Consider the following 15,021-nt stretch of genomic DNA (forward strand, 5'->3'; position numbering starts at 1 on the left):
TTATTCAATATTATATTATTAAATTTAAAATGTCGTTAGTAAACTCCAACTCCAACAATAACCTAGAGCTAAAATAAAATCATAAAAAATATTTGTTAAATTTACTATTACCTAGCATCATTTTATTCATTATATTCATTTATTCTTCTTCTTCATCTTTTTGTGTACACATAACTCTGTCTGTTTTTCAATGTGACTCCAGTAAGTTGTCATTCCATCGTTTTCGTGGTCTTCCCACTGATCGCCTTCCTATTGGGGAACCGTCTCTCGCCGTCCTTACTACTCTGTTTATTGTCATTCGACTTATCTGGTCATTCCACCATTCTACTCTTCTGTTTTTCACCCAGTTATTAATGTTGTCCACCTTGCATCTCTGTCGTATACGTATATCTGCACTTCTGGCTCTATCACATAGTGTCTTACCATCGATTTTTCGAAGTGTTTTCATCTCTGCCGTTTCTAGCATTCTTTTTGTCCTTTCTGTATCAGGTTGTGTTTCTGTCGCGTATGTCATTATTCGTCTGAGGACTCTTTTGTAAATTCTGCCTTCCGTTTCTTTTCCGATATTTTCTATTTCTCTATATTGTGTCATTCAGGCAGCCTGCGGCTCTGTTTACTTTATTCACCTGAGCTTGTACTTCGGTTTCGAGCTTTCCGTAGCTAGAGCTAGATAGTGTGATGCCTAGATATTTAAACTCTATGGCTTGTGCTATTATCTGACCGTCCAGCTCTAATTTACAACTAGATTTGTTGTTATAACCATCCATTTAGTCTTTGGGGGAAATCAACATGTTAAATTTTCTAGCGGTTATATTAAATTGGTGCAGCATACGTTGTAAATCATCTTCACTTTGAGAGATTAGTATTGCGTCGTCTGCATAGCAGATTATTTTAAGTTGCTTTTCTCCCATTTGCTATCCTTCTTTTGTTCTTACTTTTTTTCCATGATTTCATCCATGATCAGGTTGAACAATAGAGAACAAGACAGGGAGTCTCCCTGTCTTATCCCATTGCCAGCTTCAATTGGGTCAGTTAGTTCTTCATCTACTTTTACTCTGATCGTGTTGTTCTGATAGATATTTTCGATCGTTTGAATTATTCCTAGAGGTACCTCTCTTACGTACAATAAATGGATAACGTCTTTTAATTTGACTCTGTCAAATTCCTTTTTAAAATCGACGAAACATAAGTATGCCGGTTTGTTGTATTCTACTGATTTCTCTTGAATCTGCCTCATTATAAATATAGCGTCGGTACATGATCTTCCCGATCTAAAATCTTGTTGTTCTTCTGCTAATCTTATAATTATTGTATTCAGTGTGTTTTTTATCACTTAGTGTTGTGTTTAATAAATTAATTCCTCTGTAATCCTCCGGGGGTCCGAATTACAGACTCATATTCATTCACAGAATTATGTTCATAATAGCTATAATTGACTAATGCATAGTTTTAATTATTGTAACAATTATTATTACAGTTAAACTATATAATTTTAATGATATTTTATATATAGAATTTAGATATATAGAATAAGCCGTTTAACCAATTAACCAATTTCGATTTCCAATGCGAAAATTACATGTAATGAGAAATCAAGAACGTTACCGCCTTCTCCAACGGATTTTTCAAGGGAAGGTAAGTGGTAAAAGAGGACGTGGTAAAATTTACGAACGTGGTATAACATGACTACCACTGAACTGTCCCGCGCTGCGGTAAACAAAGTCAAGATAGCCATGATGATCGCCAACATCCGGAACGGATAGGCACTTTAAAAAGAAGACATTCTTATTGGAACGCTAGATACCAATGAATTCCACTGCCAAGTGTGAGACTCTAAGATAACAGATCACGCTCAAAGTACCACGTAAATTTGGCAGAAGAGACGTTGTGACTTCCAAAAACGTGACAACATCGCTGGAAGTGACAACGCGACTTGAACTACCCTATATACAGAAGCCACAACGTATTATGTCCGCTTCCGTATATACCTATATATATATACAACATTTCTTATGGTAAATCCTTTCCCCTCAATATGTATATCTATCGTAGCACCCCCCGTCTTATCAAATATACAATTTTTAAAAAATAATCCCAAGTAGAAAAGGTGGAGGCCGGACAGCCTCTTCTGTATACCGGAAGTCACAACTTAACGTGCATCAATATATATATATATATATATATATATATATATATATATATATATATATATATATATATATATATATATATATATATATATATATATATTGATGTGATCTTGATTATTGATATGAGATAATATTCTTATATGTCACTTAATTTAATCAATGTATTAATACTAATCTAATTAATTAACCAGATCACATATCAATATGTTTTCAATCTCAGGGCGAATTATAAATTAATTACTTACTTTCGTGGCTTCTGAATATTTCTTAATGGTTCCTAATCGGGATAGAAAAGAAAAGAGTAAAAAAAATACACATATGGGTTACAATTATAATCAAAATATTTTTTATTTTATTTAAAAGGCAATCAATGCTTAATATTTGCTATTTCTTATTATTCTTAAACATAACATTTACAAATGGGAATCTTATTTCCTTTTGGTTTTCAATTGAAAGTTTTTATTAACATTTAACTATTAGGAGTTATTAGGAACAACCCTATTTAAGTTTGATGAAGCTTTTCTGATATTATTGATTATGTTATTCAATTTTTTATGTGGAATTTAATACGAAAAAACCCATACATTCATGTCCAAACAAATGAGACTGACCTTTTCCTGGTGAACTGAAAATGTCCTCACACAAGACCCGTTTCCTGCTATCCTTGGCTGCGATCAAACCTCGTCCTGGCTTCCAGTAATGTTCTCCTTTGAAAAACTAGCTCGAATAGCTCTCGTTCCTGCGTCTGTCGTGATGCTGTGTTCTACCTTTCTCGAAACTGCTATCAGCTACCGGGAACTCTTGGCTCAAGGAGGTTCTTTTACTCTCAACCTGGCCTACCTCTCGTTCCACGATAGATACTACACACTCACGGAACTACACCGGCTTTCTCACTCTCCGTACACTACCGTCTACTACTGGACTTCACTTCTCGACAGCTCAAAACATTCTGCCCTCATTTTGTCATTCATTCCCCTACTTTCTAAATATCCCTTCCAAATTCACAAATCATTCTTCCACCACCAACTCTCATTCGCAGTATTCCCCAAAACCAATTTTTAATCTTTCTAAATATGCTTAATGGATTTCAAAAGAAAATATTTAATTCCCATTCTAACTTACTTTCTATTATTTACAAATTTTAATGACCTATTCTCTCTTTCAAATGAGTCTTATTCAACATAGGCTAATGATCGAAACCTTCCGCGAAAAACGATAATGAACTATCATCTATTTCACTGAGTTTTATTTAGCATAGGCTAATGATCGACCTTCCGCGAAGAAACGATAATGGTACGCGTCATTCACTTTGTTTATTCTAAGCACATTGTTCCGAGTTTCGTACGCTTATTCTAATCACTTCTTAAAATTACATATAACAATTTGTTGTATACAGGTTGTTTTAAATTTATATGCCCGTGGTTGAGAAAATTGAAAATATTTTATATTAAAGTGAATTTTGTTTATAATTATCAAATTTTAATTTTTATATCAAATAGAAATATAACAAATCCCCGCCTTGTATTCGATAAAATTTATCTGCATTTTTAAATAAATTTTCTCGAGGCAAAACCAACTCCCTGTATATTTTCTTACTTCAATCTATGTCTTATACCCTAACTTACTATCTACTTCATGTAATTCTGTCTTTTATTCGTGATATTTGTATACATCGTGAATATTATAAATTCCTCGGATCTTTTCCGAGTTCCTGTGCCTCAACTCATAACTATTTATCCCATTTTCATTATTCACGATGTACGGGCCTTCGAAAACAGGCATCAACTTTGCGCAAATGCCGCCAGGAAGATTTGATACTCGTAATGCCCTCACGAGTACTTTTTCACCCTTTTGGAAAGTCACTGGTCTTCTTTTTCTATTTTGTTCCTGTCTTTGGATATATTTTTCGTTGCTTCGCCGTAATCTTCTCTGTACGGTTTCAATCACCTGTTGATATTCTTTTGGCTCTTGGTCTTCCCATGGCCTTATCGGCATTACACCCTTCATGATGTATTCTGGGGTCTCCTTTGTTACTGTGCTCGGAATTGTATTTAGATACCTTTCTATTTCCGCCATTTTCCTGTCCCAGTGGCGATGTTGACCATCTGTTGCAATGCGAAGAAATTTCGTCACTTCCTGTATGAATCGTTCCGAAGGATTACTCTGTGGATGCCTGATGCTGACAAAATTTGTCTCTATTCCTCGTTCTCGAAGTTGTCCTTTGAAACGATCATTTCGGAAATACGTTGCATTGTCCAGTAGGATCTTTTTTGGTGTTCCTACTATGGCTATAAAATTGTCGATTTTTCTTAATATTTCCTCCCCCTTTGTGGTGCGGCAACTATATAATTTTACGTATTTTGAAAACACATCCACCATTACCAGAATATGTTTGTTCCTTTTAGTGGTCATAATTAGATCGCTTAACATATCTATTGCTACAATGTCTGTTTAATATATATAGCTGTGTAACAGCGTAGCAAGGGGCTGCGTGCTAGACATGACATGGCTAACTTCAAGCCAGTCAACATGGTTGTCACTTGTATGATTTATTGTATGTAAGATGTTTAGTAAGTTTTATAAAAATATATAAGTACTCAATACTATGATTGTTTGACTTATAACCCATTAAATAAAGTAGTTTAAACATGGCGCAGTCAAACAGCTAGTTGGGTTACAGTTTACAGTCGAAAAGCTAAATTTATAGCAACTTGTACACGAGGTACCATACATAACCTACAATGGCAGTGATGGGAATAAATGTAAAATTACCACCAGATTTTGACCTGCAGGATCAAAATGCTGCAAGCGAATGGAAGTTCTGGAAGACTAGTTTCGAAGATTATTTACTAGCAACGGGACAAGACCAGTCAGCAGATAAAATGAAAATGTCAATTTTAAGAAATATAATTGGGGCTGAGTCTGCCAAAATTATGTCCACATTCGAGATCCCAGAAGCCGAAAATAACAAGTATGACTTGATGATATCACTAATCGATAAGTATGTTAATCCAAGGATGAATGAATCATTTGAAAGATACAATTTTATCATGAGGGTCCAGAAAGAAGGAGAGTCGTTTGAGCAGTTTCTTACTAGTTGTAGACATTTGATTCGAACATGTAATTATAATGAAATTGATCCAGAACAAACAGCCGAAGATAAAGCTCTGAGAGACAAAATATTAATGGGCATCAGAGATCCAGTTACTAGAGAAGCTCTATTGAGAGTGGACAAACTTACCCTACAAAAAGCCATCGAATTTTGTAGAACTAGTGAACAAAGTAAGAACCAAAATTTGAAATTTCATACCGAAAGAAAAGATGTAGACATAGGAGAAGTTCGTAAAGATAGGTACCAGGGCCATAGAAATTATAATAACTCTAGAAGTAAAGCGAATACCAATGAAAAATTCAAGTGTAAAAGATGTCAATCAACTCATGGGGCCAGAGAATGTCCAGCGTATGGAAAGAAATGTAAGAAATGTGGGCTTTTAAACCATTTTGCAAAGTCGTGTAGAGTGAAGAATATTGATGTCATAGATGAAGATAGCAGTGATGGATCAGCTGATAGTTTTGTAGGAAATGTCAATAAAGTATACCAAAATGTAAGTAGTCAAAATATTTGGGATGAAATTATAGAAATTGAAAACAAGAGAATTAAAGTAAAACTTGACACAGGTGCAGATGTAAGTATAATTCCATTAAAAATTTTTAAGAAAATTGATAAACAATTTAAAATTAGGGATAATCATTATGTACTGAAAGGGTTTGAGGGTACTCAGGCTAAAACAATGGGTGTCGTAAATTTATTTTGTAAACATAAAAATAAGTATGTTTACGAGGATTTTACAATTATTAATGGGGCAACTCGAGTTCTTTTAAGTGGTAAATTATGTATTGATTTGGGGTTAGTTAAACGAATCAACAATATTGAGAGTTGTGGTACTTTAGAATTAGCAGAAAGGGATAAATTTATAAACCTTAACCCTGAAGTTTTTAGAGGTGATGGTAAATTTTGTGGTAAACATAGGATCACTACAGTAGACAATTTTGAGCCAGTAAGTTACCCACCTGTAAATGTACCTGTCGCAATTAGAGATAATTTAAAAAATGAATTAGATAGGTTGACAAAAAGAGGGGCAATTGTCAAAGTTAACGAAATTGACCCCAGGGCAAGCATAAACCGCATTGTTATTGTGGAAAAGCAAAATGGTAAGTTACGTTTATGCTTAGACCCATTAGATCTAAACAAACAAATAGTCCGCAAACCAAGAGTAGTACATAAATTGGAAGATGTTTGTGCACAAATGATAGGTAAAAAGATATTTTCTGTATTTGATCTCTCTGAAGGGTATCATCATTTAGAACTTGACGAGACATCATCATGGAAATGCTGTTTTGCAACTTCTTATGGAATTTTCAGATATAAAGTATTGCCATATGGATTATCAAATTCCCAAGATCTGTTTCAAGAAGTAGTAGAAGATAAATTTAAAGGTATAGAGAATTTATTGATTTGTCATGATGATATGATTGTTATGGGAACAACAAAAGAAGAACATGATACAACTGTTAAAAAAGTGTTAGAAAGGGCTAAAGAAGTAGGAGCAAAGTTTAATGGGGACAAATTTCAATATTGTCAAGAAGAGGTCAGATTTATGGGTCAAGTTTTTTCACATAAAGGGATGCAAATAGATCCTGACAGAGTGGAATCACTTTGTAAACTTGAAAAACCAAATAGTAAAGTAGAATTACAAAGAATTTTGGGCGCATTTAATTACGTTAGACGGTACATTCCGAACATGGCTGAACATATTCAACCTCTTTGTCAATTACTTAAAAATAATGTAGAATGGGTGTGGCTCCCGTCACATCAAAAATGTTTTGATAATTTAAAGAACATAATTTGTAAATCACCAGCGTTAGTCCCTTATGATCCTAATCAAAAAATTATTTTACAATGTGATGCATCTAAAAATGGTTTAGGTGTTTGTATGTTCCAGAAATATGATTCTATTTTAAAATTAGTAGCTTGTGCATCACGAAATATGAATGATAGTGAAATAAATTATAGTCAGACTGAGAAGGAACTATTGGCAATTTATTATGCTACTCAAAAATTTCACAATTTTATTTATAATTTTGATGTTGACGTTCAATCAGATCACAAACCTATAATCTCCATTATGAAGAAGCCAATTTCCAAAATTGGATCAGTTAGACTCCAACGTTTAAGGCTTAAACTTCTCAAGTACAGATTAAATGTATATTTTGTTCCTGGGAAAGACATACATTTTGCTGATATGCTATCTAGGTCCAGTTTAAATATAGAGACACATGACCCAGAAATGTTTGAAATGGTCCACTCAGTGAGTAAACATTTACCTATGAGCCAGGAAAAGCAATCTGAGTTAAGATTAGCTACTAGCCAGGATGAGGCATTAGCAGTAATTTTTGATTTTTATTATAATGGGTGGCCAAAAGAAAAAAATGTTCCTCAAGTGTGTAAAAAGTACTATGGTATAAGAGATTCACTGTATTTTGAAGCTGGCATCGCATTTATTGATGACAAAATAATTATTCCGAAAAAACTTAGGCTTGACATGATAAAATTGCTTCACAAAGGCCATATAGGAGTCAGTAAAACTATAAACAAAGCCAGGAGTATATATTATTGGCCAGGACTTAATGATGATGTGACAAACTATATAAAAAAATGCAGGATATGTGAGAAATACAGACCAAATAATTTTAAAGAACCAATGATGCCTCATGACATTCCCAGACTAAGATTCAATAAAGTTGGTACAGACATTTTAGAGTATGGTTCAAAAGCATATTTAGTAATTGTAGACTATTTTTCGCATTGGTTGGACATTTCAATATTAAAAGATAAAACCTCCAGTTCAGTAATCAACTCATTTCAAGATACTTTTAGTAGATTTGGATATCCAGAAATTTTAATTGCAGATAATCTACCATTTACTTCGGTAAAATGTAAAAATTATTATAGAGAAAAAGACATTACAATTATGACATGCACTCCACATTACCACCAGAGTAATGGACTTGCAGAAAAAGCAGTCAATATAAGCAAACAAATTTTAAGAAAGAGTAATGAGGAAAATGTTGATTTTAGAGATTTGGTGATGGAATATAATAATACCTGCATAATAAATCTTGATGCATCTCCAGCTCAAATTTTACAGAGCAGGATCCTGAGAGGACAATTACCAACTACAGCTAATAAATTAGAACCTACAATCCAGAAACAAGTATATAAGAATTTATGCAAAGAAAAAGAGAAATTACAAGTACGTTATGATAAGACAGCACGAAGAAAACCAGTAGAGTTTAGAAAGGGAGATAGGGTAGTAATAAGAAGTTCAAAAGATAATTATTGGCGTAAAGCAATTGTGTTAGAAAAGGCCAATGAACCTAGATCATATTGGGTGAAAAAAGAAGATAACAATAAAATTATTAGACGGAATTCACACCAAATGAAACATTCATACACCACAACACTTGAAAAAGAACTCATTTTAGAACCCGAGTTGTACCCTGATATTCAGTCACAAAGTGTTCATAAAGATACCACTCACATTAACGTAAATGATAGTGTTAATAAAACCATTAGTTGCCCAAGCCCAAATGTAAAATCAGTACCTACATTGAGTCATAAAGTCAACCCAAATATTGAGACTTCTAACAGTTATAAGACGAGAGTTGGTCGTAATATAAAGACCCCTTATAGATATCGATCTTAGGGGGAAGGTGTTTAATATATATAGCTGTGTAACAGCGTAGCAAGGGGCTGCGTGCTAGACATGACATGGCTAACTTCAAGCCAGTCAACATGGTTGTCACTTGTATGATTTATTGTATGTAAGATGTTTAGTAAGTTTTATAAAAATATATAAGTACTCAATACTATGATTGTTTGACTTATAACCCATTAAATAAAGTAGTTTAAACAATGTCTAGTTTGTTTCGGGCTTCAATATTTTTGGCAACATTTTCGTTTTTGAAATTCCGACTCTTATATTTTTGACATACATCGCACTTCTGGGTAATTTCCTTTGCAATGCGGTAATCCTGTCGGCTGATGTAATTTTCCCTAAAAACGAGCCAAACTTTTCTGCTACCGATATGCCCATTGTCCTCATGTAATTTCTTTATTATCTTTTCGGCCAATGTCTGTGTCACTAAATATAGTTCCTTTCCGTCTATTCTCTTAAAATATATGTCATTTTCTACTTCCGCTCTTCTTTTCTCTCTTTCCTCTAGGTCTTCTTGGTTTGTCCTTATCTCATTTAACGAATATATCCCTTCTTCTTGTATTAATCTATTTAGTCCCACCTGTAGAGTAATTGTTTCCTTTTTTCCCGTGTCCTCATCCCGTGTTAGAGCGTCGGCTATTATGTTGTCTTTTCCTTTTATATATCGGAACTCAAAATCATACTCCTGTAATAATAGAATGCCTCTATGTATTCTATTATTTACTAATCTATTCTTCATGATATGTACTAAAGCTGCATGGTCTGTTTCGATTGTGAATTTTGCTCCCAATAAGTAAAACCTCAATTTGTTTACGCAATATAGTACACTGGCAAACTCCAATTCTGTAACACTATATTTTCTCTCATGTGTTTTAGTCACTCGCGATATAAAACATATCGGCACTTCTTGGTCGTTTTGTATTTGAGACAGAACTCCTGCAAATTTTTGTATGGACGCATCAGTTCGGAGTATAAAAGGTAAATTGTAAATGGGGTGGTATATTTTCGTTCCTTTTGCGAATTCTCGTTTTAATGTTTCGAAAGCTTCCTCCTGTTCTTCTTTCCAATTCCATTTTATTCCTTTTTTAAGCAACTTTATCAGAGGGATTTCCTTTTGGCTCAAATCGGGAATCAGTTTTTTAAAATAATTAATCGTGCCAAGAAAACCTCTCAATGTTTTCAAATTCGTTGGTCTTGGGTATTCATCTATGAGCTTGACTCTGTCTTCGGATAATCTTACTGTTTTGGTGTCCAATTGAAAACCCAAATAAATGACTTCTTTTTGAAAAAATTGACATTTTTCAGTGTTTAATTTCAATCCCGCTGTGTCCAATTCTTGCAGAATTATTTCTATGTGTTTCAGATGACTCTGAGTATCTTGTGAAAAAATTAATAAATCATCGATATAATGAACTATGAAATCTTCGTGGCGATTCAAAATGGTATGTAGAGCTCGGACGAGTGCAGCACAAGCACTCTGCAATCCAAACGGCACTACCTTAAACCGGTAGACAATACCATCAATAGAAAAAGCGGTGTAGTTTCTACACTTTTCAGCTAACGGTATCAACCAAAAACTGTGTTTTAAGTCAATTTTCGAAAATATGTGTGACCCGGTGATTCTTCCAAAAATGGCCTCGATGTTTAGAGGTGATTCATATTGTGATACAGTGTGCTGGTTGATATTCCTGGCATCTAAACATAATCTCAATTCTCCACTGCTTTTCTTTACTATCACAATCGGGTTAACATACGGTGAATCACATCTTTCGATGATTTGATCTTCCAACATTTTATTTATTTCTTCTTTCACCTCTTGTCGATACTTGTATGGAATCGGGTAAGTCTTTGATCGAAAATTTCCCAAGTTTTTCACCTCAAATGAATGTTCGTACTTTTTAGCCACTCTGTTTTCCTCATTGATCAAATTTTCGTAGTTTCTTAACATCAACCGCAATTCTTTTTCTTTCCCTTCTCCACATATCAATTTTCTGTCTTTTTTCTCAGATTCTTCACACATGTTTACCGTGCATTCTGCATCCTCGTTTGCATATACCTCCTCTTCAAATACCACTGTTTCAATCATATTCTTTTCACTTTCATTTTTTAGCTTTATTTCTTCTTCTCCTGAGCCCGTCTCTTCTTTTGAGGAATCCCAGGTTTCCTTTGTTTCTGATACTCTCAAATTTTCTTCTTCTGGGCTCAACTCTTCTTTTGAGGAGCCACCGGTTTCATTTTCTTTTATCTTTTTCTGACCTTTTCTCCTTTTTCTTCTTTGTCCTTGCTTCGCTGCCAAATTCATTTCCACTGTTTGTTCTTTACCTGATTCGTCCGTATTTTGTTTCTCATGTTCCTTGTCCTGTTCTTTTTCTTTTTCTTCTGTTAGTTTCATCGTATTATTTTTAAAATCTATCACTACATGTTTTTCTGCCAATTCGTCCACTCCTACTATCATGTCATGTGACATGTTTGGCATTATTACACATTGTAGTGCATACATATTCTTGCCCAGTCGTACCATTACTCGTATGCCTTCATTTATAGTTGCCAATGTCCGTTTGTTTGCGCCCACTAAATTTACCCTAGGTATTTTATAAATTAAATTTGTTAAGTTAACTTCTTCTATTAGTTTTCTGTTGACCAATGTTATTTCAGATCCAGTGTCTATCATAATTTTAATTGGTTTCTCGTTGATAAATCCATCCACAAATTTTAAATTAATTCCATTTTTCTTTTCGTTGTTTCCTGCCAATTTAATAAACTCCTTGGGGTGACAAAAGATTCCTGTTTGATTTTTGGTTTTTAGTGAGCGCCGTCGTGAAAAGACGCCGGTTGCTCATCGTTGTTTATATTTTCGTCATAATGTCTCTCTCCGTCATATTCATCTGTCTGGGTATTATTTACTTCTCTTCTATTTTCTCTTGGTCTGTCGGATCTGTTTCGGTTTTCTCGATATCCCTGTTCATTTTGTCTACCATTATTTCTGTTTTCTTGATTTGAGCGTGTGGTGTTTCTATTCTGGTATTCTCGATTTCTGTCCTCATTCCATTGCCTATTTCTTTGTTCATAATTTCCTCTTCCGTTGTCTCTATTTTCGTTTTCCCTTCTGGGATTAAAATCTCGTCTTGTATAGTCCCTCCTATTTTGATTTCTATCTCTGTAATCTTGTGTTTCTCGGGGCCTGTAATCTTCTCGCGACCTTCTTGATTTTCTTTCTCTTAGACGTGATTCTCTTATTTGTAGGAATTGGCATAAACTATCTATGTCTTTGTAATTTTGCAATGTGATATGGTCTTCCAGCGTTTCCTCGAAATGTCTTGCAATCAGTTCGACTAATTGTTCCGATGAGTAATTATATTGTAAATGTTTTGCATTATTGTAAATTTGCAAAGCATATGTCCTTTCTGATACACCCATCCTATCATTGTATTTCCCATTTTGCAATTCCTTGTTAATTTCCAATTGTTGGACTTTTCCCCAGAAATAATTCAAAAATTTTTGTTCAAATTGTTGCCAATTGCCGAATTCTTCTTCTTTACTATCGAACCATAGGCTTGCTTCATATTTGAGATGGTTTCTGATAGTTTCTTTTGCTGTTTCGAAATTTCCGATGTGCTGTATTTTCTTTTTCAGGCTATTTATGAACGGCACTGGGTGTAATCTTCTTACGTCCCCGCCAAACCTTATCTTCACGTCATCTGTGCTATGTATAACCATTTCTCTTCTTTCTCCGACATTTTGTTGAGTATTGATTTCCGCAATCTTTCTTTCCACTTCTTCTATGTCTGCTTGAATAGCGTTTTGCAACTTGTTTTCCAAACTTTCCATTTCTTTTTTCTGGCAATTCGTTATCTCCTTTATTTTATTTTGGATTTTCATTTCTTGTTCTTTCATCTCGTTTTTCATTGTTGTCAAACATCCTTTTACTTCCTTTTCATACTTTCCTATGCGTTCCTCCATTTTATTGTTGTTCTCTTCTATTGCTTGTTTTGTTTCCTTCTGATTTTCTTGCATTATTCTTTTTGTTTCATCTATTGCTTGTTTTGTTTCTCTTTGATTGTCATCCAGTTTTTGTTGTGTTTCATCCATTTTTTGTTGTGTTTCATCCATTTTTTGATCCACTTTATCCATTTTCTTTGATGTTTCATCCATTTTTTGTTTTGTTTCCTCCTGATTTTTATCCATTGTCCTTTTTGCTTCATCCATTGCTTGTTTTGTTTCTCTTTGATTGTCATCCAGCTTTTGTGACTGGAGTTGCATCAGTTGTAATAGTTTATCTATTCCTGATAATTCTTGCTGTTCTGATGCCATGATTGTCGTGTCTAAAATATCTTCTTGGTCTGAATGTTCTTTTTGTTTTTTGTTGTCCTTGCTTTGGCTTCTTGTCACAGACATTTGTTTTCAAGAAGTATTATCCCCGCCAAATATGAAATTTTACTAGTATGTTACCAAGACGACTTTTTTTTTACCCAAATATTATAAATTGTCAATAAATATATCAAATGTAAATATCGTAAAAATAAAATATTAAATCAGTTATGTAAAATTTGTACCTAAAGAGATCTAAAATTTTATGTTATCAAATGTAAGTATCTCACTTTTTACCACAGGCATATAAATTTTCAAATACCGGCTTTACTCTTTCTATCCTTCAAATTTGCCACTAGAAATACTTTACAATGCTTTCCACGTTGGACGACAGTTGATGTGATCTTGATTATTGATATGAGATAATATTCTTATATGTCACTTAATTTAATCAATGTATTAATACTAATCTAATTAATTAACCAGATCACATATCAATATGTTTTCAATCTCAGGGCGAATTATAAATTAATTACTTACTTTCGTGGCTTCTGAATATTTCTTAATGGTTCCTAATCGGGATAGAAAAGAAAAGAGTAAAAAAAATACACATATGGGTTACAATTATAATCAAAATATTTATTTTATTTAAAAGGCAATCAATGCTTAATATTTGCTATTTCTTATTATTCTTAAACATAACATTTACAAATGGGAATCTTATTTCCTTTTGGTTTTCAATTGAAAGTTTTTATTAACATTTAACTATTAGGAGTTATTAGGAACAACCCTATTTAAGTTTGATGAAGCTTTTGAATTTAATACGAAAAAACCCATACATTCATGTCCAAACAAATGAGACTGACCTTTTCCTGGTGAACTGAAAATGTCCTCACACAAGACCCGTTTCCTGCTATCCTTGGCTGCGATCAAACCTCGTCCTGGCTTCCAGTAATGTTCTCCTTTGAAAAACTAGCTCGAATAGCTCTCGTTCCTGCGTCTGTCGTGATGCTGTGTTCTACCTTTCTCGAAACTGCTATCAGCTACCGGGAACTCTTGGCTCAAGGAGGTTCTTTTACTCTCAACCTGGCCTACCTCTCGTTCCACGATAGATACTACACACTCACGGAACTACACCGGCTTTCTCACTCTCCGTACACTACCGTCTACTACTGGACTTCACTTCTCGACAGCTCAAAACATTCTGCCCTCATTTTGTCATTCATTCCCCTACTTTCTAAATATCCCTTCCAAATTCACAAATCATTCTTCCACCACCAACTCTCATTCGCAGTATTCCCCAAAACCAATTTTTAATCTTTCTAAATATGCTTAATGGATTTCAAAAGAAAATATTTAATTCCCATTCTAACTTACTTTCTATTATTTACAAATTTTAATGACCTATTCTCTCTTTCAAATGAGTCTTATTCAACATAGGCTAATGATCGAAACCTTCCGCGAAAAACGATAATGAACTATCATCTATTTCACTGAGTTTTATTTAGCATAGGCTAATGATCGACCTTCCGCGAAGAAACGATAATGGTACGCGTCATTCACTTTGTTTATTCTAAGCACATTGTTCCGAGTTTCGTACGCTTATTCTAATCACTTCTTAAAATTACATATAACAATTTGTTGTATACAGGTTGTTCTAAATTTATATGCCCGAGGTTATATAAATTTATATATATTTTTTTTTATTTGTATTATATTATTTTATTATTATAATTATATAATAATATATATATATATATATATATATATATATATATATATAT

At 33.7% G+C, this 15,021-nt stretch overlaps 1 protein-coding gene across 2 annotated transcripts in view; it reads left to right on the plus strand.

Moving 5' to 3' along the window:
* The window catches only part of LOC126883185 (G-patch domain and KOW motifs-containing protein), a 546,084-nt gene that overhangs the window by 270,692 nt on the left and 260,371 nt on the right, over positions 1–15,021 (plus strand). The window lies entirely within an intron of this gene.

The sequence above is a fragment of the Diabrotica virgifera genome, chromosome 4, assembly GCF_917563875.1.
Source record: "Diabrotica virgifera virgifera chromosome 4, PGI_DIABVI_V3a".
In the NCBI taxonomy this organism is placed as follows: domain Eukaryota; kingdom Metazoa; phylum Arthropoda; class Insecta; order Coleoptera; family Chrysomelidae; genus Diabrotica; species Diabrotica virgifera.